We start from the raw sequence: 25916 nt of genomic DNA, 5'->3' as shown, positions 1-25916 counted from the left end.
ACAGTCGATTTCTGAAATTCCTCCACATCATTCCAAAGATGGTCGTCTGATAACCCGTACGCCTGGAAGTTGTCATTATTTGTGAGACGAGCTGTACCATTCGAAGCTTCAGCAGGACATATACTGTTCCTTATGTTACCTGAGCAGACATGGCGACTTCCAGTTCAGTGGAACTTTCAAAAACCCAAATGAGTATTTTTGGAAGGGAATTGATGGGTGGACGTCAAATATCGAGGTTAACGCCATTTTGAAAACCTTGATGGCTACTTCCGGTTCAATGGAATTCTCTAAAACCCCATCCACATGGGTATTTTTGGAACGGGATTGAATTTCATGGGTATTTTTGGAACGGGACCGAATTTCAATTCCGGAAGTCATGATTCAATCTAAGATACACCGAAGACCCGATTTTATTATTTCCCCTTGATTTGCTCAGCTTTTTTATTCGATTTTGAGCCTCGCATGAAAATCCGCTCGATGAGCTCTAGCAGACGGACCAACACTTTTCTTTTCTTATCTTATCTATCTATAAATGCAAAATATACAATAATAAATGTATCTTTTTGTTTTACACTGGATATTTATCCTAAATAATCTGAACCATCTTGGGTGTTAAAATGCCGTCAGAACTTTGGCAACTGCATATTTGTTTTTTGTCAAGTTCTAAAACACCCCACGTTTTCCGAGATATATAGAATATCGCAAAGCCGATAGTCGCTATTTTGTATTTCAAAATGGCCTCAGATATTGATCTCATCTTGCGATAATTTCTCAAAATGGTTTCAGACATAGATATCTGGCGTCTACTCGGTAATACCTGCTGTTCCGAAAACAACGATATTCTTGAAGTGTGTGCCAAAAGGAAACCTCAAGATCCGTCGTTTCCACTTTTCCAACCGTGCAAAAAACTTGTTGAAAAATCGTGGTCTTTTGCCTTCAAAATAACTTACAGCATTTTTGATAAAACTCTGAAATCACCCCCAAATCATTTCCTAAAATCACCTAAGTCTTTTGCATTGAATGTTTTTGCACGGTTTTCGCAATTAACACGGTTTTTGCACGGTTTTTTTTAATACGGTACGTATCCACGGGTTAAAAAACCGTAGTGTATTTTCAATATTGATTTTTTTTGGAAAATAATAGTTTTTTTTAAATCTTCTATAACGCTTCTTCGGAGACTCCTGCCGTGAAAGGGCATTTTTTGCCTTTCTCATATAGAAAGGTTATGCAATCACTCTGAAAAACGTCAACCTAATCCCGGCCCGGAGGGCCGAGTGTCATATCCCATTCGACTCAGTTCGTCGAGATCGGAAAAAGTCTGTATGTGTGTGTGTATGTATGTATGTGTGTGTATGTGTGTGTGTGTATGTGTGTGTGTATGTGTGTGTATGTATGTGCGTATGTGTCAAATAATGTCACTCATTTTTCTCAGAGATGGCTGGACCGATTTGCCCAAACTTAGTCTCAAATGAAAGGTGCAACCTTCCCATCGGCTGCTATTGAATTTTGGATCGATCGGAATTCTGGTTACGGAATTACGGGTTTCAGAGTGCGGGCACACAGAAATTTCTCATATAAACTATAGGAAAAATTAAAAATAGAATTTTTATTTTTGATGCTAAATGTGTTCAAGGTGCATGAAACGTCGAGATTTGATGCAAACTCGAAAAAAAAATTTGACGACGATTCACTTTTTTGGATTTTGGCACATTTTTGCCTTTCTCATATAGAAAGGTTATGCAATCACTCTGAAAAACGTCAACCTAATCCCGATTTTTTTTTTTCGACTCGCATAGGGTTTCTGGATTTTAACAGGGGCGTAGTTGATGGTTTACGGATGGTTCTTTAAAAATCTCCTTAAACCACCCCTCAGACCACCACCCCATCCAGCCCTCATACCCCTCCCTTTCAACCCCATCATCTTTAAACCACCACTATATCACAAAGCATACCAATTTAAGCTGGGGAGTCGTTCGTTCATGGGACTTTCGCCCTCTTCACATACCCACCCCCGCATGACAAAATGAGTTAGCAAGCAGATAACATTGATCTAATGCTTATTAGGCTAATGGAGTATGATATTTTTTTGTTTCAAGTGTTTCACCGTCGACACGTAGCTCATCAAGTTCGTGGCTGGCATGCCATTGTGTATAAGTGCAAAGTGTACTAAGAATGTAATGGACATTTCCACGATTATGTTGAACATAAAAAGCCTCCGTGCCATAGTTTAGAGAAATGAGAAAGGCACAATTGCACCGCTAGGTGGATTAAACCAGGTTTTTTTTTTACACTGCTCAATGTGTTAGCATTACTGAGCCATGGGTCTCGTATGATTTTGACGATATGTAAAAATTAAAATCTATTTTCGAAAGAGTGTTCATCGGCTCTTGTTGACTCTTCCTTGGCAGTGGAACATTAGCTGCGTTCTCTGCCGCACCTTGGGGATCGTCCGCTCCGACTTCTCTCGCGTTTTTGTTCACGTTCATGTCGTCATCGACACTGCATTCATGATGCTCACGGTCGGATGTTCTTATTTGTTTCGGTGCGCTGTTGTAAATCTTCCTTCATCGACATTTGATTTTTATTGGTGGTGTTGGTTTGGAGGCATTTGTGTACTCGTTGTTATTTCACTGTTGGTAATGACAGTCGGTTTAGTGGTACTTGGCCCGATCGTTGTTGAGTTAATGTTTCCGGAACACGAAGATTATTAACAACCAGTTGTGATTTAGCATACCACGACTGTTTCCCTTCTTTGGTCGTAATAGGTGAAATTGCCTTAGCAGCCTCTGCACAAAGCTTTCATCGGTGTAGCGGACGATACATAGAATGGTCAAGTAGGAGAGAATATGTTTTGTCGGATGCATTCTCATCACACGAACGCCGTTGCAATGTCCTTGGAAGAAGTTCCTCTAAGTATCTTCCTTAACACTTGTTACGGAGTTACAAATCTTGCTTTTAAGATAATCCCAGCCCATAGTGATCTTCACTTTTCTTGTTTCGCGTTCCCGGTCTCTGTTCTCGATCGGTTGGGTTTCGCCAGAAGGGTATAATGGTTAGACCAGCGAAAAATTCGTTGACACTCGAACCACCTGTTTACGAGGCAAAGCTATTTGAGCTAATAAACTTGACTCGACTCGCTCTCATAGTTCAACCACCAGTCAAAACACACCTCGAAAGGAAGCTAGGAACTGATCGGTAGCCATGTGTCGATGGACCGACAGAATACAATAAAGTTGCAAAGTTAATTGTACAAATTCAATGCGAATAGGAAGGCAGTAATACCTGGATTCAGATAACGATTATCTAAGCGGAAAAACGTTAAACTACAGGTAACAATTTAGCACGCTTTAGTGATTAATACGATTTAACAAAAGGCTTTTGTTTCAGCCAATTGTCTCACCGACCGCATGGTAACAATTTGTATATTTCCAATTAATTCGAAAACCATTTGGCTCAATTGAAATAATCACAAGGTAATTGATTAAATTAAGCTGATAATGAATTTTAGAAACAAAATTTATTTTAAAAAAACTAATAGCGTTTCGAAACTCGTTTGAAGAACTTGTTCCCCTTCAAACGAAGGTCCACCCTAGGGGCAGGAGCCAGCGACGGAAGAATCAACCCGCTGCAAGAAAAACTCACCCCGCTAGAACATCGTTATTCGGCGCTTACGTATCAGTTCAGACGCGCACCAGTGGTGATGAACCCGTGGTGACATCCAGATAGTCGCACTGCAATTTCTAGCGTCACTTGCACCGCTACGAGTGAATGGGTTTCGTTACACCGAGAACGAGTAGGTCTCCATCTTCTGCACACCGTTCTACACGAGAGCACTTTCGCCAGTCACCACTAGGTGGCCTGTAGCGATACACGTTCCCGGATTGCCATAAAAATCCACAGACACGTGGTAAGTCAACAATTGGGATCCCAATTAAAGCATGCTGGACATCGTCGGGACTACGTGGGATGTTTCCGGAACACGAAGATTATTGTGAGCTCTAGTAAGCTAGGATAACCTACTAACCATAGCCTATAAGAAATCAATATCCGATGAATAGAAATAGATAATTAAAAATGAGTGCACATTATATGATAAAGAAAATTGTGTATAGTTGTGATATGAGGTCCTTTGGGTTGAACGACGAGTCACAGTTGCGTCAAGTTTTCGGTTTTTCGGGTCGCGTAGTATAGGGCTCTGGGGGAAAAACCAACAAAGGACACTTCCCTATCCTTGTTGGAGTTTGACTGTAATGGTAAGACAGTTTCGGTCGCAGGTTGCAGTGTTTCGGGAGTCACGGATTAGGTTGGCTTAGTGGATTGGAACCCGCCACGATTAGTCCCAGCCGGGCACGGGAATTTCAGAATTATTCTTAAAACATGCACTTTCACGGCGGGAGTAAAATCCTGTTTGGCGCTTAAGTGAAGGTCGCTAACATCCATCTACGACTACGGCTTTCCCCTTTCCGGTCCCGTTACACACTACTCACCTCTGCGTATTTTGACATGAGTTGTTTGATAGCGGCGGAACTAGTACGTTGTGCCAGGCCATGTAGCTTTATTTCAATACTGTCATTATCTATATATGAATGGCTGGGTCCAAAAGAGACTAACCCACATTTTTTCTAAAATTGATATTTTTGCATTTTTTGATAGTTTTAAGTAATCCACGTAGACTGTACCCTGAGAAATAAGAAAACAATTTTTAGATTTTTCGCTATTAGCAGTCAAAGTTGACCATGGAGGCAACCCCAGTACTAGCTGGCGTCCAAAAGGGGCTAACCCTCGGGCCATGGGAGCACCCTCCGTTTTGACAAATTACCAAAACTCTTGATTTTCGGTTCTATTTATTCTAGAATCAAACCGCAAGAAGGCTTTTGAAGAAATTTTTTCAAGGAGTCTAGAATAAATATTAACTTTTTGCGGCAGTGCTGCCAACTATGCGATTTCTGCAGCTAAAATTTAAAAGTTAATTTTTCTCTCAATAGATATATTTCAATTTTGAAAATTCTAATGCCATCGTATTCCTCAGACATTTTTACATAAAAAACACTAATAATGTCAATATAATTTGAGCGCATCCTGAGATATACAGTTCTGAAGGCAAAAATTCACATTTTCTCAAGTTGGATAGAATTGTTGTGCCCTTGCGATTTTATATGGCATATCGCGATTTTTTTATCCAAAACAGAATATCTCAGGATTGGTTCAAATTATATTGAGGTTATAAGCGTTTTGCCTTTCTCATATAGAAAGGTTATGCAATCACTCTAAAAATCGTCAACCTAATCCCGGAGGGCCAAAATTTTCTTGACCTATATATGCAATGGGATCGTTTATAAATTACGCGACGCGAAAATTGCCCAAAATTGACTCCCCCTCCCCTTATGTAACAAATTGTCACACATTTATCTATCCCTACGTAACAAATCCCTACGTAACAAATTCTTCGAAATATTTTTTTCGTTTAGTAAAAACATGTTATGTAACGATCTGGCTTACTCCCCCTCCCCCATATGTCACAACATGTAACAACTTGTCGTACCCCCTCCCCCCGTAAGCGCGTTACGTAATTTATGAATGGTCCAAATGAGGGGTTGCTACTTTAAAATTAAACTAGTTTAAAATTTCTTAACATGTTGAAAGTTTTCGGCAGCGTTCGGACCCCCGGATCTTCCTCCTTAATTCGCCGCTGGTTTCAAGCGATGTTTCAGTGTCGACACATAGTATTTCAAGATCTTGGCTGTCGATCCATTGTATGTATGTGCAAATCGTACTGAATGAGTAATATACATTTCCATCATTTTATTGAACATAACCGGCCATAGAATCGTAGTTTGGACAAATGAGAAAGGCACAATTGCACCACTAGGTGGATTAAAACAGGTTTTTAATGTAAAAATATCTGAGGAACACAATGGCGTTAGATTTTTTCTTTTTTTTCGAGAGTTGTCCTACTGGAGCTGTAGAGCTAGGTTCCCGGAAGGGCTCCCCGTCAGAATCACATACTACAATTTGCAGACGAGACAGGCAATGTCGCCCACTAAAACACTGCATTAGGCCAATTGTAGCGGGCCATGATTCTGAATGTGATATTCATTGTACGGTTCAGGTATGTGCGGACGTAGGGACTCGCGATCGCATGTATCATCGCGAAGGGTTCGAGCATTTGTACGTTAACGTGTTCGATCGCGTGTGCGTTTGTATGTCGCGTGTGCTAACGTGTATGTAACTTCGAGTGTATAAAATCTATTTTATAACCGTGTGCATTTCGCATATTCGCGTGTGTTCTTGGATAATCGTGCGCGGACCGTGAATCTAATACTTTATATTTGGTGTACGGCTCAGATGCTAAATGAAAGTGAGATCTTCCATATCACGAGTTCCCGGCGATGTCGCCGTAGAGCGTGTGGTCTAGTGGATATGAGCTTTATTTTTTTGATTGGTCCAACTGAATGTATGGACCTAAATTACTAGAATGAAGGCTAAAGATTTTCGGACGTGACGGACGATCATGAATCTCGCGCGCGTTTGCGGGTTCGCGTTCGTAACTTCGTAAGTACTAAAACGTTCACAAAATTACCGGAGTGTTATCAAGTTTGCACGATCGCGGGCATAGGTGTGCGTAGATGATCGCGAAGGGCTTAAGCGTTCATATGTTGACGTGTTTGTCGCGTGTGCTCGCGTGTATGTGACTTCGCGTGTATAAATTCGATTTTGAAACCCTGCGGCCATTGATATATTCGCGGACCGGCATTCTGATATTTAGTTCGGTGTACGGATCACATTCTGACAGGGAGTGAGTTATCCCATATCACTAGAGTTCCCGGTCATGTCGCCATGGAACGTTTTGTCTAGTGGATATGGGAGCAATTTTTTTTCAATTCTTCAATTTTATTTATTTTCTTTTTTAAATTAACATGGACCTAGACTGTTGGTACCGAGGATAGAGACTTCCGGACGATTCCGATTCATGATGGCGCGAACGCGGGAGTTTGTAGATTAACGCTTGAGATCGCGTTGGTAAGTTTATGAGCGCTGAGACGTTAACCTTATCACCGGGGTATAATCATGCTTGCGAGTTGGTGGGCGTAGGTTGTTTAGAAAATCGCGAGGGGTTCTAACGTTTGTACGCTAACGTGATTTTCTAACATATTTGCGTGTGTTGTGTGTTCTTGAATGGTCGCGCGAACCGTGAGTCTGATATTAAATTTTCGGTGTGCGGCCAGAATTCTGGCAGAGAGTGGGATCCCTTATATCGATAAGCTTCCCGGTTATGTCGCCATGAGACGTGCCGCCCAATAGGTATGAGCGTATTTGCCCAATTGGTCCAGCTGAAGGCATGGACCCAGGCTTCTGGGATCAAGGGTAGACCTCCGGACGTGACCGATTCGTAACCGCGCGCGCGAGGGCATTTTTGTAGGTTCCCGCTTGAGACCGCGTTTGAGATTGTGTGAGTGTTAAGACGTTCACTATCACCATCTTTGCTGACCCAGCTGAAGGCGGGATTAGAATGGCAGTATAGGATTCGAAAAGAAGAGACTAAAGACAATATATGAGAGACGCAATAGATTAGATAGGTATAAGATACAGCTAAAGCTATGATCATCACATGAAACACATACATTAGTACTTCAAACACTACTAATACTTGAATAGCCAACCACCACACATAGCACATCCTTTCTCAATTATCTATTTGTTACTAGTTGATTGTTGTTTATGAGCGGGTGAATAGAAGAAAGATAAAGAACAGAAAAAGGCTCCTATCAGCCCTCCCGGCCTCCTCGATACACCACTATCGAGGCGTATTGTAATCAACATCTTGAAGCGGGCTTCTTATATAAATAAAATCTTGCGTCATAATGATTGGTGGATTATTGACATAAGAACTAATTAACCTCTAGTAGTAGCACTTGGTGCAAATAGAAACCAAAAAGAGCGAAGGGTCCTTATATTTAGATAATTCTATTTAGTCTATTGTGGCTTGGAAAGTAGAAACATCCATATCAGCCGTCCGCCAAAACACTCGATCGAATGATTATTAGTCATGAGATTCAGAGATCAATGAACCAGCACTCGCTCGGATCTCCCACTCTTATCGACCAAGCAAGAGTACGCGCCCATTAGGCTCATCACCCAAGCCCAGGGTACACAATGGCGTTAGATTTTTCAAAATTAAAATGCATGTGTTGAGAGAAAAATTAACTTTTAATATTTAAAAAAATCGCGATTTTTTATGATTTTGCGAACAATTTCACGAGCACTGATTTTGAATCGTGACTAATATATTAGGAATCATGAACTGGTTCACGATGATTGAAAGGATTCTGTAATAATATTTCGAGTTACGTGAAATTGTTCGCAAGATAATATCCAGATTGATTTTTAACAATCACGAAAGCAGATCTTGATTAAGATAATAAATCATGAATCAGCTCCTGTCGTATATAGTCGAACTCTGAGCAATGTTCCTATATATATGAATAAAATCACGAGTACTTTTGCTTTTAGGAATAATGTTGGTAAAGCTGTAAACTAGTTCAGGTACAGAAAATCGATCTGGTAATGACATGGTGGAAACCGTAGCTAATGTTTAACAATTCAAAAACCAATATCTCTACTTATAAAAGTGTTATGCATACATTATTGAAGAAAGATTAAACATAATTATAAAACACATGATTTTTGTTCACAGTCCTGTTTTCGTAACGTAAAAACGTGATCGATCAAAAATTTATGGCAATTTTTTCGATGTGACCGAGGATCATAAAAAACAAATATCTTCCTAAATAAAAGCTTTGCGCATATGCTGAACATATTTATAAAACACATGACTTTTGCTCACGGCTCTGGTTCGTATGTTCCGGATTTTATGGAAAGTTATTCGCGAATTTAGGAACACATTTTGTTTCTTTTTTTGATCGTTGAGATATTTAAAATGATTTTTCTCCAGTTGCTTTTTCCTATTGGTGATTTATGAAAAATCTGTTTTTCCGAAATTTCTGCTATATATTTCCATTGTGTCAACATTTCGGTCCAATGGCATTTTCGTTTTTGACAGTGCACTACACCGGTGTAATCGGTGCTTGGATCTAATCAGTCTATCTTTTTGTTGCACTACACCGGTGTAGTTCCAAGATCCATTTTTTTACCTACGAGAAAAACTATATGTTGCATACCGACAGGCGCTTGGCTCTCGTGCCAAAAGAAAGAGTTCGTTTCCCTATACTCGTCAGGGTCACCGAGATATCACTCGGTACCAGCTCGATGCTTTAGGCGTTGGCACATATGAAGTGTGAACAGTTTGGATTTAATGTCTAACTGTTGGTGCCAGTTACTGACGAGTGGAGCACGAATCATTCAAATCCAACTTCTTCAACTTTTTCTAATAATCGGTTTATTCGTTTAAGTCCGGATAGGCAAAGAAGGTGATTTCACGATCGTAACCAGCAATCCAAAGATACAAGTTAAAACAATCAGCGGTATCCCAAAAACCAGTAGTGATGAAAGTATGGACGAAAGCGACAATCAAGGAAGCGGACTGAATTACCCTCAGATGTTATCAGCTGATGGTGAGAATGCTACCCTGCCTCGGAAAAAATATCTCCGCGCGTGTGAAACATGCGATGGACAAGCACACACATTAAATTGTTTGTGTTATTGTTTATTTGTTGCAAAAAAAAATAAAAACCCTCAGCTCCGTTAAGTTCACGCATCGAGCCGTGTCAAATAAACATAATAAAAAAAATCCCGGCTAGACCTTAGCAGGCTGAATCTCAGTTTGTCGCATCCGCACGGGAAGTGCTGGAATGTCGAACAGTTAGGTTGACTTTCATGTAATGCAAACCTCTGCACTTGTTTGCTCGGTTTACGTGCACCTAGCTTGTCTTCGAGTGTTTGGAATTCCATTGATGCAGAACATCGACCGTATGTATGGTCGATTCTGTTCTCTGAGCATGGGAGGGAAAGTGTTTTTCTCAGAGAACCGCTGTCGGTGTGGAGAGACGTTGGCATCAGAACATTATTCGGCAGATATGATTGGCAATAGGTAATAATCACACAATTTGGAAAAAACACTTTATTTCGTTCTTTCGAATAAAGTTCCACTCAAGAAAAGTCGATAATTGTCTAATTGAGTATAAACATTTCGAATGTCATACCACATCGTTTCCCTAAGTGAAGTGTGTTCCTAAGCAACTTGCACAAGTTGAAGAACCTTCGCAGTGGGTCGTTAATTTCCACTGATTATCGTTAAACGTTACGTTCGCAATTGCATTTGGTCACGGTGATGCATCCCATGCAGTAAATAAAAACGAGACAATATCCAAGCGAACACCCAACACGTGCAGTATTTGATTGACAGTGTTGCCTAGATTGCTTCGATGGTTCATTGTGTTTTAGTTAGCATGTCGCTTTTCAAATGTTTTATCTTTTCTCGAATTGACGCCAAATTCTATGCTGTTTAGCACTATTCTTTTACTTAGACCAGCACAAAGTAACACCAATAAAACTGACACCACTACTCGCCACTGTGGTCATGTGGCATGCAGAGGTAGAAATATAATTCACAACCGCGCTCGTGTTCCCCCTGATGGGCACAGATTGGTCCCTTGCCCGGACGCTTAGTAGCAGCAGCGACGCTATTCGTAGTTCAGAGTCGAACGCCGGAGCAGGACGGTGTTCACTGCTGCTGGCCCCATCGTCGGTTCGGTTGCGGATTTCGTCTCGCCAAGCGGTCGTCGCCGTTGTTGCTACAGTACAGTACAGTACAGCGTTGTTTTTGCCAACAGCCCGAAAAGGTGTTTGCTCGTTTTCGCAAGGATTCGATCGAAAGGACTCTGTCGGTGCGCGAGCGGGAGAGAACGACTTCTCTCGGCCATAATTTCGGGGATGTTGGCCGTGGTCGCGATTGCCTGGCTCGTCGCAGTCCGTTGTCGCCTTCCGTCGTGGATTGTGTTGTGTACAGTAGATGTTTGAATATTTAGTACTTTTGGTCCTGCCATGTAACCATCAGGAAGCAAACAGGAAAAAATGCCTCAAAATGTTACTTAAGAACGTAGTTTAACAAAGTTGGCTGAATTTTGCGTAGCATATGTTGTGAAGTTTGTTGTTTCTAATATTTTTTGGTGCGATAAAGATATGGAAAACGTGGTTTTCTGTGCGAGGACAAATCCAAAATATCGATATTGTTCGACAATAAGTGACAGTTTTCAATACGTTGCAAGTACATTGTTCTGTTGAAGTGATTCTTAGTAGTACATGTTTAATGAATCGTTATTATCCGTGAAGGATAAGTGTAAAGTTTATTCCGGAATTACATCTTCGTTGGAAGATAAAACAGCTATACTGATTGTGCACAAATTGTGAGAATGCGGAATGCGATATCCAGTCCATGAAAACTTATGGTTGGTAGTCTGTTTTATGTAACACGTCCAGCAAAACCGATCTCGGGTCGTTCCCTGAGCAGCCAGGAGAGAAGTTCAAGTTGAAGGACTTCAAGAAGCGATGGGTTCGGAAGACGCAAAATGCTCTTGTCAGTATTGGCAATAGGCCACGTAGTGCCAAAGTGGGAACGTATCAACAATGAAAATGACAATTGTCTGTCAAAGAGGGCAACAAGAGTGAAACGTTCATTCGCGAGAGTAGACAAACTCTCCCACACAGCCAAAGTGGGGGAGGAAAACGCGTCTTCCTGACGCGACAGTGTGCGAAATAACCGAACGAAGAAGAACAGCTAGGACGTTTTCATCAAGCTGAAAATCTAAACAAACTGTTTAATTATGTAACATCAAGCCGTAGTTCCAATGGGAAAACAGCTTTTTAATGCCAGACTGATGTGAACTCTATGGTGCTTGTTCTATCGTCCATCATCATCATCATCATCAAACATCACTTTAATCGGTGTATTCGTTTTCTCTCTATTCAAAAGCGTATTATATTGTATGTCACTGAACGGCCCAAAGGCGTCCTGACGTCGAATGTGAATTACATAATCCGACCGCTGACATGGGGATGATGCTGTGACAGCACATGGTACTGCAGTTGGGATTATTTTTGTTTCGAAAAATGAGGCTACTTTGGTTGAAACCTTGCCAACGAGGTGTTTGGAACAATAACACGAGCCAGTTGCAGCAAATAGGCCGCAGTGCTGGTGCTCCAGTTGCCTCTACGTTTTATTATACCTTGTAGAATAATTTAACAATAACAGCACCTGGGCCGGGGAGTTCCTAAAGCGGGAATTTTTGGGCTAGGTACGGTATGTATATGTGATTTCGGTGGATTTTCATAGGTTGGGTTTGTAGTCGAAGTTTTGTTCAGTTAATAGCTTTGGCGAAGAGTTATAAAGGCTCTCTGTGCATTCGAATTTTTGATATAAATTAATGGTTGAAACATGTTTGTCCGCTTAACATTCTTATACAAAACTAAGAGTTTTATCAGGGTGTTTTTTGATTTGAGTAAGATTGAGAAAAAAATTCATCAACCAACTTATATCATTTATGTCAGATATTGAAAATAACATATTAAATTTTGTCTATGACAGTTTAATAGAACATAACAGAATCATAAATCGTTTTCCTATTAATACTTTATCGTTGTTGTTTCGATTGTATTGTATATTTTAAGGTCATTCGCTCTTTTTGGACTATAATGGAAGGCGAGAAAAAATCTGACAGAATTCAAGCACATTATAGCATTTTAATATCAGAAAAATGGAACACTGCCATTGAACTGTTTTGTCAACTTTGATTAGTGGCAAGCGCTTCGGAAACACTGCAAAAAAAATCATGCGAAGACCAAAATACAAAAATTGACCGACTATGGGTTTTGTCCCGATGTCGTCACAACCAATTCATCAACACCAATACCAAATACTCTTACGGCCAATTTCTTCACCTGAATGAAAACCGGGTTTCGTTGAAGACTGGTTTTCGGCTAATTGGTCATTAGCAACCTGAAAACTGATTTTCAGCGGAAACCGGTTATCATCTAGTGAAGAAATTGTCCGTTAAAAATCAGATTCGGCTAAGATATCGTTTCCACCATAAATGGAGAAACGACCTTTGTTACGTCAATTTTTAAGATTTTCGCATAATTACTATAATAAACATCATCAACTACTTCAGAAATTGATCTCTTGGGAATTCACTCTTCTTTCTTGGCTCTAGAATGGACGAAAGCTTTCAATTTCACAATTACAAATTGCTTGCCAAAGAACATATTTTTTGCTAATCCAATTTCATTTTTGTTCTACAATTCCTGCGTCGTTTTCCGATCATATTCTGTGTAAAATTTTGTGTCTCGGATTTTTCCAGTTGCGCTATGGTACACCTAGTGTTGAAAAAATTCAAAAGTTTCCAAATATTCTGTTTGAGTTAGACGAACTTTAATGCTTCTATATGGGTCATTCCATGCGAAGTGATCAAGGCACGTGTAATCGACCTCCACGGATTTGAACAAAATTTAGAGGAATTGTTCATCTAGGGCCAATATATAAAAACCCAAATTTTTGTGACAATTGAACCACCCCTCGGGTCATGGGAGCACCCCCCGTTTTGGCAAATTGCCAAAACCCTTGATTTTCTTTTGATCATATCTCCGGTTCTATTTACTCTAGAAACAAATCACAAGATGACTTTTCAAGAAAATTGTTCAAGGAGTCTATAAAAAATATTATTTTTTGCCGACAGTGTTGCCAACTATGCAATTTTTTCAGTTAAATATTCAAAGTTAATTTTTCTCTCAATACGTATATTTTAATTTTGAAAATTTCAATGCCATCGCGTTCCTCAGACATTTTTACATAAAAAACACTTATCATCCCAATATAATATGAGCGCATGCTGAGATACACCGTTTTGAAGAGAAAAAACCGCAATTTCCCATACAAAATCGCAAGCGCACAACACTAAAAAATCAACTTGAGTATTCTGAGTTCAAACATAATTTTTCGTGAAGTAGACGTGAAATGATGAAAAACTACGTATTTGGTTTGCTTCTAGCAGATCAGGATCGATTTTTATGACAGTTTGAAGATTTTCTCAATTTTGGCCAATAAAAATGGATGTTTATATGAGAAAATCGGAGTTTTTCCATTCAAAACGGTATATCTCAGGATGCGCTCATATTATATTGGGACGATAAGTTTTTTTATGTAAAAATGTCTGAGGAACACGATGGCATTAAAATTTTCAAAATTAAAATATACGTATTGAGAGAAAAATTAACTTTTAATATTTAACTGAAAAAATTGCATAGTTGGCAACACTGTCGGCAAACAATTATATTTTTTATAGACTCCTTGAACAATTTTCTTCAAAAGCCATCTTGTGGTTTGATTCTAGAGTAAATAGAACCGGAGATATGATCAAAAGAAAATCAAGGGTTTTGGCTATTTTCCAAAACAGGGGAGCCCCATGACCCGAGGGGTGGTTCAATTGACACAAAAATTTGGGTTTTTATATATTGGCCCTAGATGAACAATTCCTCCAAATTTGGTTCAAATCCGTGAAGGTCGATTTCAAGTTTGCATCTTTATTTGATCACTTCGCGTGGAATGACCCATATTCATCATTGGCGGTTCTAGGGGAGTAACATACTCCAAACCCCTTCCATTATTTAACCAGAAGATAGATTTTGGATCTGTAATCTGCATTTCATTCAATTTCAAATGCTTAAATAATAATTGTAAAGAAGGGACCATTCCTAAATTACGCTACGCAAAAATTGCCCGAAATTGACTCCCCCCTCTCCCCGTGTAACAGATTATGACAGATTTCCCTATCCTCCATCCCCTAACGTACCAAATTGTTAAAAAAAAAATAATCAGTGAAACCATGTTATGTAATGTTCTAGCATACTCCCCCTCCCTCATATGTCACAATTTGGCGTACCCCCCCTCCCCCCTAGAAGCGTCATTATTTATGATTTTTTTCTTATAGATACATTTCCTTCCTTAAAACATTTTTTGATACCTGTCATTCAATAAAATCTGTCTACATTTTCAACAATATTCATAAAATTTAGTAAACCTTCGAGCCTTAGACTTTTCGAAGATGAATAAAATGTAAATGAATTTTAAATCTGGGCGGCCGGCTACCGAAAGTAACATACATGTTTCAGCTATAGAGCATTGTTAAAATGTGGATTTGGAGATAGATTCCTGTTGAGTTTTAGTTTAAGGGCACAAGTTGTTTTATAAAAAGTATATTTTTTGGGAGCAAAATGACCCAGTACCCACCCTTTCGGTATTTTTCAGGAGACGGAAATATCTTCACTCGAATACTATGATTATTTCTTTTAAAAAGAGGTGTGAATTGTGATTTTCTGAGTGCTACTTTAAAAGTTATAGCATTTAATAGATTTTCACACAGTACCAATTTCAAAAACTTCTAGCAAAGTGGGCGGCGGTCTAAAATTGTCCAAATGCTGTGAAATTTGGCATCTGAGCTTACTTTGACATTTATCACAATATGACAGGCGGGGGACCGCGAGAATTTAAAAATATGTGATTTTTTGCAAAGCCTTATTGTTGGCCAAGTTTAATTGCAGCATGATAGATGATTATACATACGCCAAGGCGGATTTCAAACTACTCCCAGGTTTAAAGTTTCATACGTTATCGAAAAATGGAAAGTTTAAGATAAATATAAACAGTAACAGTTGTGAAGGTTTAAGAAAAACTTGGTTTGGCAGGCGATTTGCACATGTGAACTGAACAGTGAAATTGTCGTGACAGATGGTAACGTCAATCAGGATATTTATATAATCGAAAGCTTGAAACAATACTCGTTGCCTGTTTTGAGGAAACACAGTTGTTTCGTGCTGTTTTGACCAGACCTAGCTTCATGTCACTTAGGGAAAATGGCTCAGGAGCGATACACTACCAACAACGTGTAAGTCGTACCCAAGAACAAAAATCCTCCAAACTTGCTAGAGTTGCACCCAATTGAAACATATTTTGCAATCGTTAAGCGGCACCTCAAAAAACTCAGGAAATAGTTGAAAATGAAAAACAACACTCTCGAAGAGATATTGTCATTCAAGTATGTCTTAAAATATAGCTCTTTACCACATTGGGTTACGAACAATAGCATATCCTTAAGTTTCTGCTCTCTCTGTACATAAATTCATCTATGTATGGAGAATTAAAAATCCGGACACGCAATTGCATTACTGCAGGGCAGTTACATATCAAATGATATGAAGTTCCGTAATTGGATTCACAAAGATCACAAGAATAATACTCAGCACGCTGAATAGTAGCCATGTGGTAATTGAGTTTGCAATGTCCAGTCAGTATCCTGACTAGAATATTACGCATTCTACTTTGAAAAATGCAGCCAATTCTTTGACATTTTCGGATTCACATCCGGCAGAAAAGTCTTTGCTTGAACTCAAGTTTGCAAGCTACGCCAATTGTTGGCATGTTCGGATGCAGCCCAAGACCGAATCTTGTGCTTTAACTAACTTATCGAAAGTGGTAAAACTGGTTCAGGACCATCGAAGTCAGTAGTAGCGCCAGCTCTAGCCAATTCATCCGCCCAGTAATAGAGGAATGACCGGGTATCCATAGAAGTTAGATAATATTTTAAGTGTTCTTCGATTTGCGATTATTAATTTCGATCTCGAATTTACCGAAGTAAGTGCTTTCAGGGCAGCCCCACTGTCAGAGCAAAACTATATCCTTCTACCGCAAATACCTTATTGAAGTGTCGATTGTACACTCCTCAGAATTGCGAAGTTTTCTGCGTGGAATACTGTAGAGTATCTACCAAGCGGATGAGACTGGTTTAATGTCATTTCATGACAATAGATTCCAGCACCGGCTCGGCCTTCCAACAAAGAATTGTCAGTATAACAAATTAAATATTCTTCACGATGTCGCTTCATCTAGCCATTCCTCGCAAGGATGAATTCTCACATTGAAACTTTTAAAAGAAAAACGACGTGTGAGTGCAAGGTCACTTGAAGCAAGTGTATACTCATCCCGAGTAACCAATTGGGGCCACAGTCTTGTTTGGTTAGTTGTACGATCTATTGGGTTACTGTTACAGAGTCCAATAACCTTTAGACGGTATGCACAAGAAAGTGCTTCTTGTTTCAGAAACACATATAGTGTCGAGAACACTAGTGCGTTCTCGCCATTAAGACCATCCTCTGAAGATGGTTCAACTTTGATTGGATTATCATGACTTTTCGCTTCTACTACCAAACAAGGCACCCGTATGCCAGTATTGGTCACCATTGCTCAACAACACATAAGGCTTGTTGCATCAAATCAAAAAGTGTGTTAATTCAAATACCGGTGATCATTATATGATAATCATCGGCGAAACTAGACGTCAGAAACCCAAGCTCGTTAAGTTTCCTCAATAAGCCATCGGCGACATGTTTCCATAGCAGTGTTGAAAGCACACCGCCTTGAGGATATCCACAGACACTCAGTTTCCCTATCTCTGTTTGTCTTAACGTCACATACGTCGGTTGCTAAGCATTGCGCGTATCCAGTTCTTGATATATGAAGGTACTCCATGACCTCGTGTTGCTTCCAAAATGAATTCGAAAAACACGTTGTCAAAAACACGTTGTCAATATCAAGAAAAACTCCTGAACTGGATTGCTTTTATGAAAAAACTTTTTCGATGTTGTAGACAACATTGTGTAATAGAGTGGTAGTAGACTTCTCCCGCTGATATGCATTTTGCTTTGCATGTAGCGGGTACTCGCCTGAGCTAACATCCGAAATGTGGTCGATTAAACGTTCCACTGATTTGAGAAGGAAGGAAGTCATAAGTGACACGGCCACCTTTCGGATTAATTTTACAGTTATCTCCCCGCCACGATAATGACTACAAGTAAAAAACTTTTTCAAAATATGCTTGAAGTGTTCATATCCTCTTTGTAGTAGAACTGGAATGATTCCCTCATTTCCCGGAGACTGACACGGAGCAAAACTTTCAATCGCCCATTTGATCGATTCTGTTGTGACATTTCTACGAGTAAACGCCCAACAATCAGAACTACCTGAAAAGAACTTAGGGGCAGTCGTCAGTGTTGGCTCCGTACAGCCTAGAAATTGTGTGTCAAAAAGGCAGTTGAGTACTACATCTTCGTCAGACGAACATTCACCATTTTCAGTTCTAATCGAACGAACATAAAAACCATTCGATTTCGAACGTAACTTATTGATTATACTAGCCTCGATGAGACTTGAGACATTTGTGCAGAAGCTTTTACAACAACTTCGCTCAGAGGATCGAGGGGGGGGGGCATTTTTGAATGCTTTGCGAGCCAATTTAAAGAAATCTGAACCGTCCCTGCGTTCGCAATTACAAGCTATTCTCCAATTTGTTTGAGTTGAGCATGTCCGTATTCCACCAAGGTGTTCCTCTAGAAGCACGCGTAACTCGAAGCTCTTCTCTGCCAGCTCGTGCAAATGTGCTTAAGTATTCCTTCAATTCTGTGCCTCTCAAATTGAGGCAATGGTCAGCTATTTTCGTCCGCGTCCCTTATCACCTGATTCATCAACAGTTCTATCTTTGAGAATGATCCTTGGTTAAGCAACTAATTTTTCCGATCCTATTTTGTGGTATGTAATTTTAAATATTCTTTGATTTGATGGCATTGTAAGAGAACTCGCATCCGCCAGTTGATGCCAATCGTACTGAGATTTCTTTGGACTGATCAAACTAATTTCTTTGTTTGTTTAGTGTTTATTTGATCAACTAGGAAACTAATCCATTGGGCATTTCATGTGCTTGGGGAATACGCATGGTCTTGTCTGAGTGAAGTGATGACTGTTGAATCATGTATGAGGGTTGAGTATTGACAGTTCACGAGAAGAATCAGAAGCCAGTTACTAGTTCTAGTAGTTAGTGTAAAAATTAGCGTCGTCGGTTGTATATTCGACATAGAAAGCTGGTCGTTTCGGGTATTTCGGTAGTGCTTATTTTATGCCGTTTTAAATACGCTTTAGTTAGCTTAAAAACGCGCATGAATAACAAAGCAATCGGCGCCTTATTCAATTGTTCGCGGATAAAGAAACCAATACATAATTGTTGTTTTATTTGGTTTAGAATACTATCGTTAATGCGTTAATAATGGCGTTAATGGAATGTCGTGTTTCGCCGGAATTACGAAACAAGGAATAATAAAATTGTTCACATACGGATTGATACAATTAAACATAAGCAACACTTCCGACTGTCGGCAATCCGGAGCTGAAGTTGCTTTTTTGTACAAACCGAGCACTTCAAAATTAATTCAACAAACGATAAATATCATAAATTCTCGGCAGCCGGCTGTCCAGAGTAATGAACACATTATAATACTTCTGGGAGTTGCATAGATGGTATCACTTATCAAGGTGAATCCAGATTTATATAACTATTTACCCCATCCTACTAACAAAAACTCCTTCCCGTGACAAACGTGGAGATGCAGAGTAATACACGGTCTCCATAACAACGTTTGTTACATTGAGAATGGATAGCTACTCCCAGGCCCCATTCGTTGATGCTCTGTGCAATTTCGCTTGTTCTAGTCAATCACGGAGTAGCAACTAGGAATTGTACGGTCATCATGCTCATACTTATTTTTATACTAATTTTGAACTAAATATCTAATCGAGTTTGTTCTAATATAAAGGTTTCAGTCAAATGCATCCTACAAGATATTGATGGAAAAGGACGTTGATTCAAAATTATATCAGCCACCCTCCAGAACGAGAGAAGAAATGGAAAAGAAGAAACGAATTTAGTTTTGACAGAAAAAAACTGTTTACTACATTACCCAGCTTCTTTGAAAAGATTACCCATTTCATTCAAATTTTATCTTCTATATATCTTCTTGGTCATAAGATATCATTGGTTCGCAAGAACCCGTGGAATATGGAATTATGTTTTTTCCGCTTTGACATGGGACTTTGTCAGCACTTCAGATTACACTGTTCATTTAAAGCAAACCATTTTTCACATATGAAAATATTTTTTGTAATTGGCTTCTTAGCCAGAAAGCCCCGTGCAAATATATAACTTTGACAAAATTTGAAAAACTTTCCCGAGCGATTTTAGATCGATTTGTAGTTTTGTGCATAGTTGTAGACAATGAAATTGCCCATCAGATTCTCACTTTTAGTAATATTTGAATGTCTATAGCTATACCTAGTGGAAAAATGTAAAACAGTTTCATTGCAAAACTTATGCTTTTAAACAAAAAATCTTTAAAATAAGAAGTTGTTCTGGAGCCCCGACCGATTATTTTACTTTTGGCTGCAAATGAAAGAGTAAAGTCCATTCTATTACATACTGAAGTTTTGGAGATGCCGATTTTTTTTTCGAATAAACTTGTTCTACCAAACACACCGTGTGGAAGATACCCCTGAAACCTGGTCGCCAAGTCCTCTTCGTAGAGGTCCCAGTTCGTCGATTTGGGATTACGTTTCAATAGTCAAAGACGATGTACTTATGATCAGATAACGACTGTACGACTGTGGCTGTACTTTTTTTTGAAACGGTTCGGAAAGATCGGTTGTTGTTCACGATACTTGAAAATTAGTGCACTTTCCGAAAATGAATATCTTGTTTTGCCCCTTTCTGCCCCGAGGTATGAAAAAAGGTGATTTTTCATGATATATCTGAAGGAGACGCATGGTAGCCTTTGACTACCCAGGGTTCGCAATATAATTTATAGATGTGTCTTATCATTATCAACAATTGAAAAAATGTGTATTCTGCTAAAAAATTCACCGCGCCTAATTTTTCGAAAATGAATTTTTGGAAATAGTGCACTTTATATTCGTAAATGTTGAATTTTCGAACCACCCTAAGTGCCAAAATTTTGAGGTAATAAAAAACAAAAAAATAAACTTCAAATATGAATTCAGCGTCACAAAATTACCCTAATGTGAAGTTTTCATCAAATTCGGGCCACTTTAGAGGTTTTGTCCGACTTTTGTATGGTAGGTGATCACTGTGCGACGGTTCGAGCTCGTTTGGTACGAGTAAGTTTGCGAACTTATGCATAATACTGTCAGAACAGAGAGTTACATCTAACACCTCTTCTCTGCCAGCTCGTGCAAATGTTGGGCGATTTCCTACATTAAGTATGTGCAGATTTGTACTGCTTAAGTATTCCATCAATTCGGTGCCTCTCAAATTGATATCTTCCACAGTATGATAGAAGCCTTTTGAAATCATCAAAACGTGATGGTTCATTATGGGGTAAATATGCCGGAACAATAGACGCATTTCTTGTTTATGTTATTAACAGTAATAAATGCCTCAATAGCACTATTCGCAAGTATACATGCACGAAGCATTTCACGTGAATTTGTCCTGCCATTTTTGTTGAAAGCTACGAAGACGGTGTTAAGTAGTTTTTGACATAGAAGTTTCCTTTATGGGAATACGATATAGTTCACAGAACAAGATACCGCGAATCAGTCACAGTTTTATGTTCCTGTTCATATTGTCAGAGTAAAATATCAAGACAACGTGCAAATAAATTACGAAAATAGTGACTGAGATCCTAAAATTAAGCAATTAATCACACTAGGGGAGCCCGGGGCTAGTTGGCGGTTGGGGTAAGTTGGCGAAATCCCCTTTTCTCCGTTTCAAATAGACATAAAGCACTGTCTCTCGTTGTGAACCTCAAGTAATTTGAAACGCATTATCCAATGAGTTTTTGTTCTGTGGGCGATATTGTGCTTTTTGAGCATACTTTGTAAATATTCATAATTTTTTTTTATTATATATTATTTTCTATTTGATTATATTGTTTTGTTTGCATTACATTTCTAATTTAGTATATTGGGTGTTCAGCCACAAGTGGTGATTTTTCATCCCTATTGTTTACATGATTCAGTTAATTATTATTAAGTTATAATATGCTTTCGCAGTTAAGTTTTTTTTAGTAGGATGTTTTAAACCTACTTGTCTTTTGAATAAGGAGCTAAACAAATCTTATAAACTATCTTATAAACTATAAAGAGAGCTAATCGTTGCAATTGAAGATTGCAACGATTTTTGTCGAAAATTGCTTATAATACTGTTCGTCATAATTTCTAATGTTTCTATGTTTGCGAGTCTGTGCGACTCATTTGTGCTAAACCAGGGAGGACGCTTCAAAATCATTTTCAGAATTTTATTCTGAATCCTTTGAAGCGTTTTCTTCCTAGTAGCACAACTTGCACAGATTGGCACTGCATATAGCATTGCCGGTCTAAATATTTGTTTATAAATTAATAGTTTGTTCTTTAGGCAGAGCCTAGAATTCCTGTTTATAAGAGGGTATAAACATTTTATATATTTGTTGCATTTTGTTTGGATTCCTTCAATGTGATACTTAAAAGTGAGTTTTTTATCGTAAATCAAACCCAAGTATTTAACTTTATCTGACCACGTTAAATTCAAGCCATTAAATTTAATAATATGGTTATTATTTGGTTTAATAGAAGAAGCTCTTGGCTTATGCGGAAACACAATCAATTGTGTTTTTGTCACATTAGTGGAAATTTTCCATTTTTTCAGGTAATCATTGAAAATATTCAAGCTTCGTTGCAGTCGACTGCAGATAATACGAAGACTCCTCCCAGTGGCTGAGATGCTAGTATCATCACAGAAAAGTGACTTTTTACACCCTTTAGGTAGATTTGGAAGATCAGAGGTAAAAATATTGTATAGTATTGGTGCGACGCTTGATCCTTGAGGGACGCCTGCTTTAACGGGTAGCTTATTAGATTTACAATTCTGATAGGAAACCTGTAGGGTGCGGTTAGTAAGATAATTTTTAATTATCTTTATTATGTAAATTGGAAAATTGAAATCCCACATTTTGGAAATTAAACCTTTGTGCCAAACACTGTCGAAAGCTTTTTCGATGTCTAGAAGAGCAACTCCAGTGGAATATCCCTCTGAGATATTTGCCTTTATCATGTTAGTTACTCTCACGAGTTGATGAGTAGTTGAATGTCCAATACGAAATCCAAACTGCTCAGGAAGAAAAATAGAATTCTCATTGATATGTGACATCATTCTAGTTAGGATGATTTTTTTAAATAATTTACTAATAGAAGAGAGTAAGCTAGATGCTTCTGCTGGGTTTTTATCTGGTTTCAATATAGGAATAATCTTGGCATTTTTCCATCTTTCAGGGAAGTATGCTAATTCAAAACATTTGTTGAATATTTTGACCAAGTATCTCATGGTGATTTCGGGAAGGGATAAGAAGAATGTTGAAAATTCCATCATAACCTGGAGCTTTCATATTTTTTAACTTTTTCATGATGGATTTGATCTCATCATAGTTTGTTTCAACAATATCGTCTAGAGACAATACTTGATTTGAAACGTTTTCATATTTTTGTAAGACTTCGGTTTCAATAGGACTCACAACGTTAAGATTAAAATTATGGACGCTTTCAACCTGCTGAGCAAGTTTTTGAGCTTTTTCTTCGTTTGTAAGAAGTATGTGGTAACCTTCCTTCAAAGCTGGAATTGGTTTCTGAGGTTTCCTAAGAACCTTAGAAAGTTTCCAGAAAGGTTTAGAATTTGGCTTGATTTGTTCAACCTCTTTCGCGAAATTTTCATTTCTTAATAGTGTGAATCTATGCTTAATTTCTTTTTGTAGATCCTGATAGATACATTTCATAGCAGGATCATGAGAACGTTGATATTGACGTCTTCGAACATTCTTCAAGCGAATCAGAAGTTGAAGATCGTCGTCAATAATAGGAGTATTAAATTGTTTCTGTATTGTTGGTACTGATAAATTTCCAGCATCAACTATAGAATTACTTAAATTTTGTTATGCCGTATCAATGTCAGCTTTATTTTGTAAATCAAGGTCATGATTAAAATTATTCTCAATATAAGTTTTGTACCATTCCCAATTCGCTTTGTGATAATTGAACACTGAGCTAATGGGATTGGAAACAGCTTCTTGAGAAAGTGAAAAAGTTACTGGAAGATGATCAGAATCAAAGTCAGCATGTGTAATCAATTCGCAACAAAGGTGACTTTGATCTGTCAAAACCAAATCAATTGTTGAAGGATTCCTTACAGACGAATAGCACGTAGGACCATTCGGGAACAAAATTGAATAATAACCAGCAGAGCCATCATTAAAAAGTAGTTTACCGTTAGAATTGCTTTGAGCATTATTCCAGGCTCGGTGTTTGGCATTAAAATCAGCGATTATGAAGAATTTCTACCGATTTCTTGTATGTTTTTGTAAATCTCTTTTCAAGAAATTAATTTGCTCGCCAGTGCACTGAAAAGGCAAATAGGCTGCAGCAATAAAAATGATACCAAGATTAGTTTCAACTGCGATACCCAAACTCTCCATCACCTTGGTGTCAAGAGACGGCGTAACGGAATGTTTGATCCTGCGATTAGCCGCTATTGCGATTCCTCCGCCGAATCCAACAATTCGATCAAATCGATGAATAACAAAATTAGAGTTACTCTTCAATTTAAAAATTCGTCTTCGCACGTTTTTAATGAACGAGCATTCCAATTTAATACATTTAAGTGATTATTTAAAGTCATTGTTGAACTTTAATTTCATAACAATTTTGTTAGGAAATTCCCAACCCGCTTGAAAAGCTTCAAACATGGAGGTAGAATTTAACATAGCAATCATCATAGGTAACATAGCCTCCTGTAGATATTTTAATTTTTCTTCCGTTACGCTACCTAGATCCATTGGACTAAAGGAAGCGTTGGGTGCAAACGAGATTGAGGGCGTGTTAGTTGTAGCCGTTATTTTGGCATTGTTACCTGCCACTGAAGTATAAGATGACGCACCATTGTAGGATGATGTGACGGAGGTAGAAGAAGTTGTTAATCTATTTTGAATCGGATTAACACGTTTGGGCGTGTTTTCTTGAAGAGTATCTGAAGAAGTAGGTACATTTTTTATTTGTTGTTTTTGTTGTCTAGAACGAGAATTTATAATTTTTTCTCGAACAGGACAACCACAGAAATTCGATTTATGATTTTCGCTACAATTAGCGCATTTGAAACTTTTTGTGGTTTTTTTCACCGGACAAGTATCTTGCGTGTGCGATTTATCACCACAGATCATACATTTGGAATCCAAATGACATTTTTTTGTGCCGTGCCCAAAGCCTTGGCATCTACGACACTGGGTCAGATTTTGAATTCTGCCCCCAACAAAATTTATATAACTTCTCCGTAAGATACTGGAGTAGTCGTTTGTGGCCAATCAATTCCTCCGCTGTAACTCGACATTCTCCTCTTCGGCCAATTTGAAAAGAGACTTTCACGTCCGGAAGGAACGTCGAAAGCTCAGTTCGAAAGGCTTAGAAGTCGGAGATCATCACAGTTATAGGCGGAGGTGATTGCGTAGGTAAACCAGGAGCTATCAAGATTTGTGACCGGATCGAACGAAGGTTCAAGCCGGTATGTCATAAATTAGTACATTTTGTGTTATTTAAGGTGGTTTTCAATGTATTCGTCGAATGATTATATTTTTCGATAGTGCGTGAAAAGAGCTTTCAGTATCCGTATAGATATTTCACCTATCTATTCACAAAAGTAATTTTTTAAATCCTTTTTCATAAAATATGCTGCTGGGGCAAGTTGGCGGTACTATTTACAGTGCAAAAATAGTCAAATATTTTCATTTCTGAAATTCACTCCAAAGTAGGAGAAACTCTTTCTTGTGTCTCTCGTCAATGCAGGGGATAATTATTTCTGACAATCGCCAGAATAACTTCGAAAATTTGCTTTTGAATATGGAGTACGCGTCGAAGTCAAAATGACGGGGCGTTGAGACTGAAGTATAATAAAAAAGTATCGAATAATATACAGTTTTATTGAAAAGATAATCGCCACATTTCATAAGGATCACTGATGTAAACGGATTTCCATTTGATTGCTTATTTTCTGGCA

At 38.6% G+C, this 25916-nt stretch overlaps 1 protein-coding gene across 6 annotated transcripts in view; it reads left to right on the top strand.

Moving 5' to 3' along the window:
• LOC131693475 (hippocampus abundant transcript 1 protein) overlaps window positions 1–25916 on the top strand; it is a 133815-nt gene that overhangs the window by 37557 nt on the left and 70342 nt on the right. For 3 of the 6 annotated variants that reach the window (XM_058981332.1, XM_058981328.1, XM_058981331.1), the window contains exon 1: window positions 10816–11405. The exons of 1 other annotated variant lie outside the window; for it this stretch is intronic. The gene's annotated coding sequence lies outside the window, so the exon portion shown is untranslated. Of the gene's footprint in view, window positions 1–10815; window positions 11406–11446; window positions 11706–25916 lie in introns of those variants that run through there. 2 more of the 6 variants (XM_058981330.1, XM_058981329.1) reach the window with 2 other exon arrangements.

Source organism: Topomyia yanbarensis, chromosome 3, assembly GCF_030247195.1.
Source record: "Topomyia yanbarensis strain Yona2022 chromosome 3, ASM3024719v1, whole genome shotgun sequence".
Classification (NCBI taxonomy): domain Eukaryota; kingdom Metazoa; phylum Arthropoda; class Insecta; order Diptera; family Culicidae; genus Topomyia; species Topomyia yanbarensis.
This window is presented reverse-complemented; position numbering and strand designations above follow the sequence as displayed.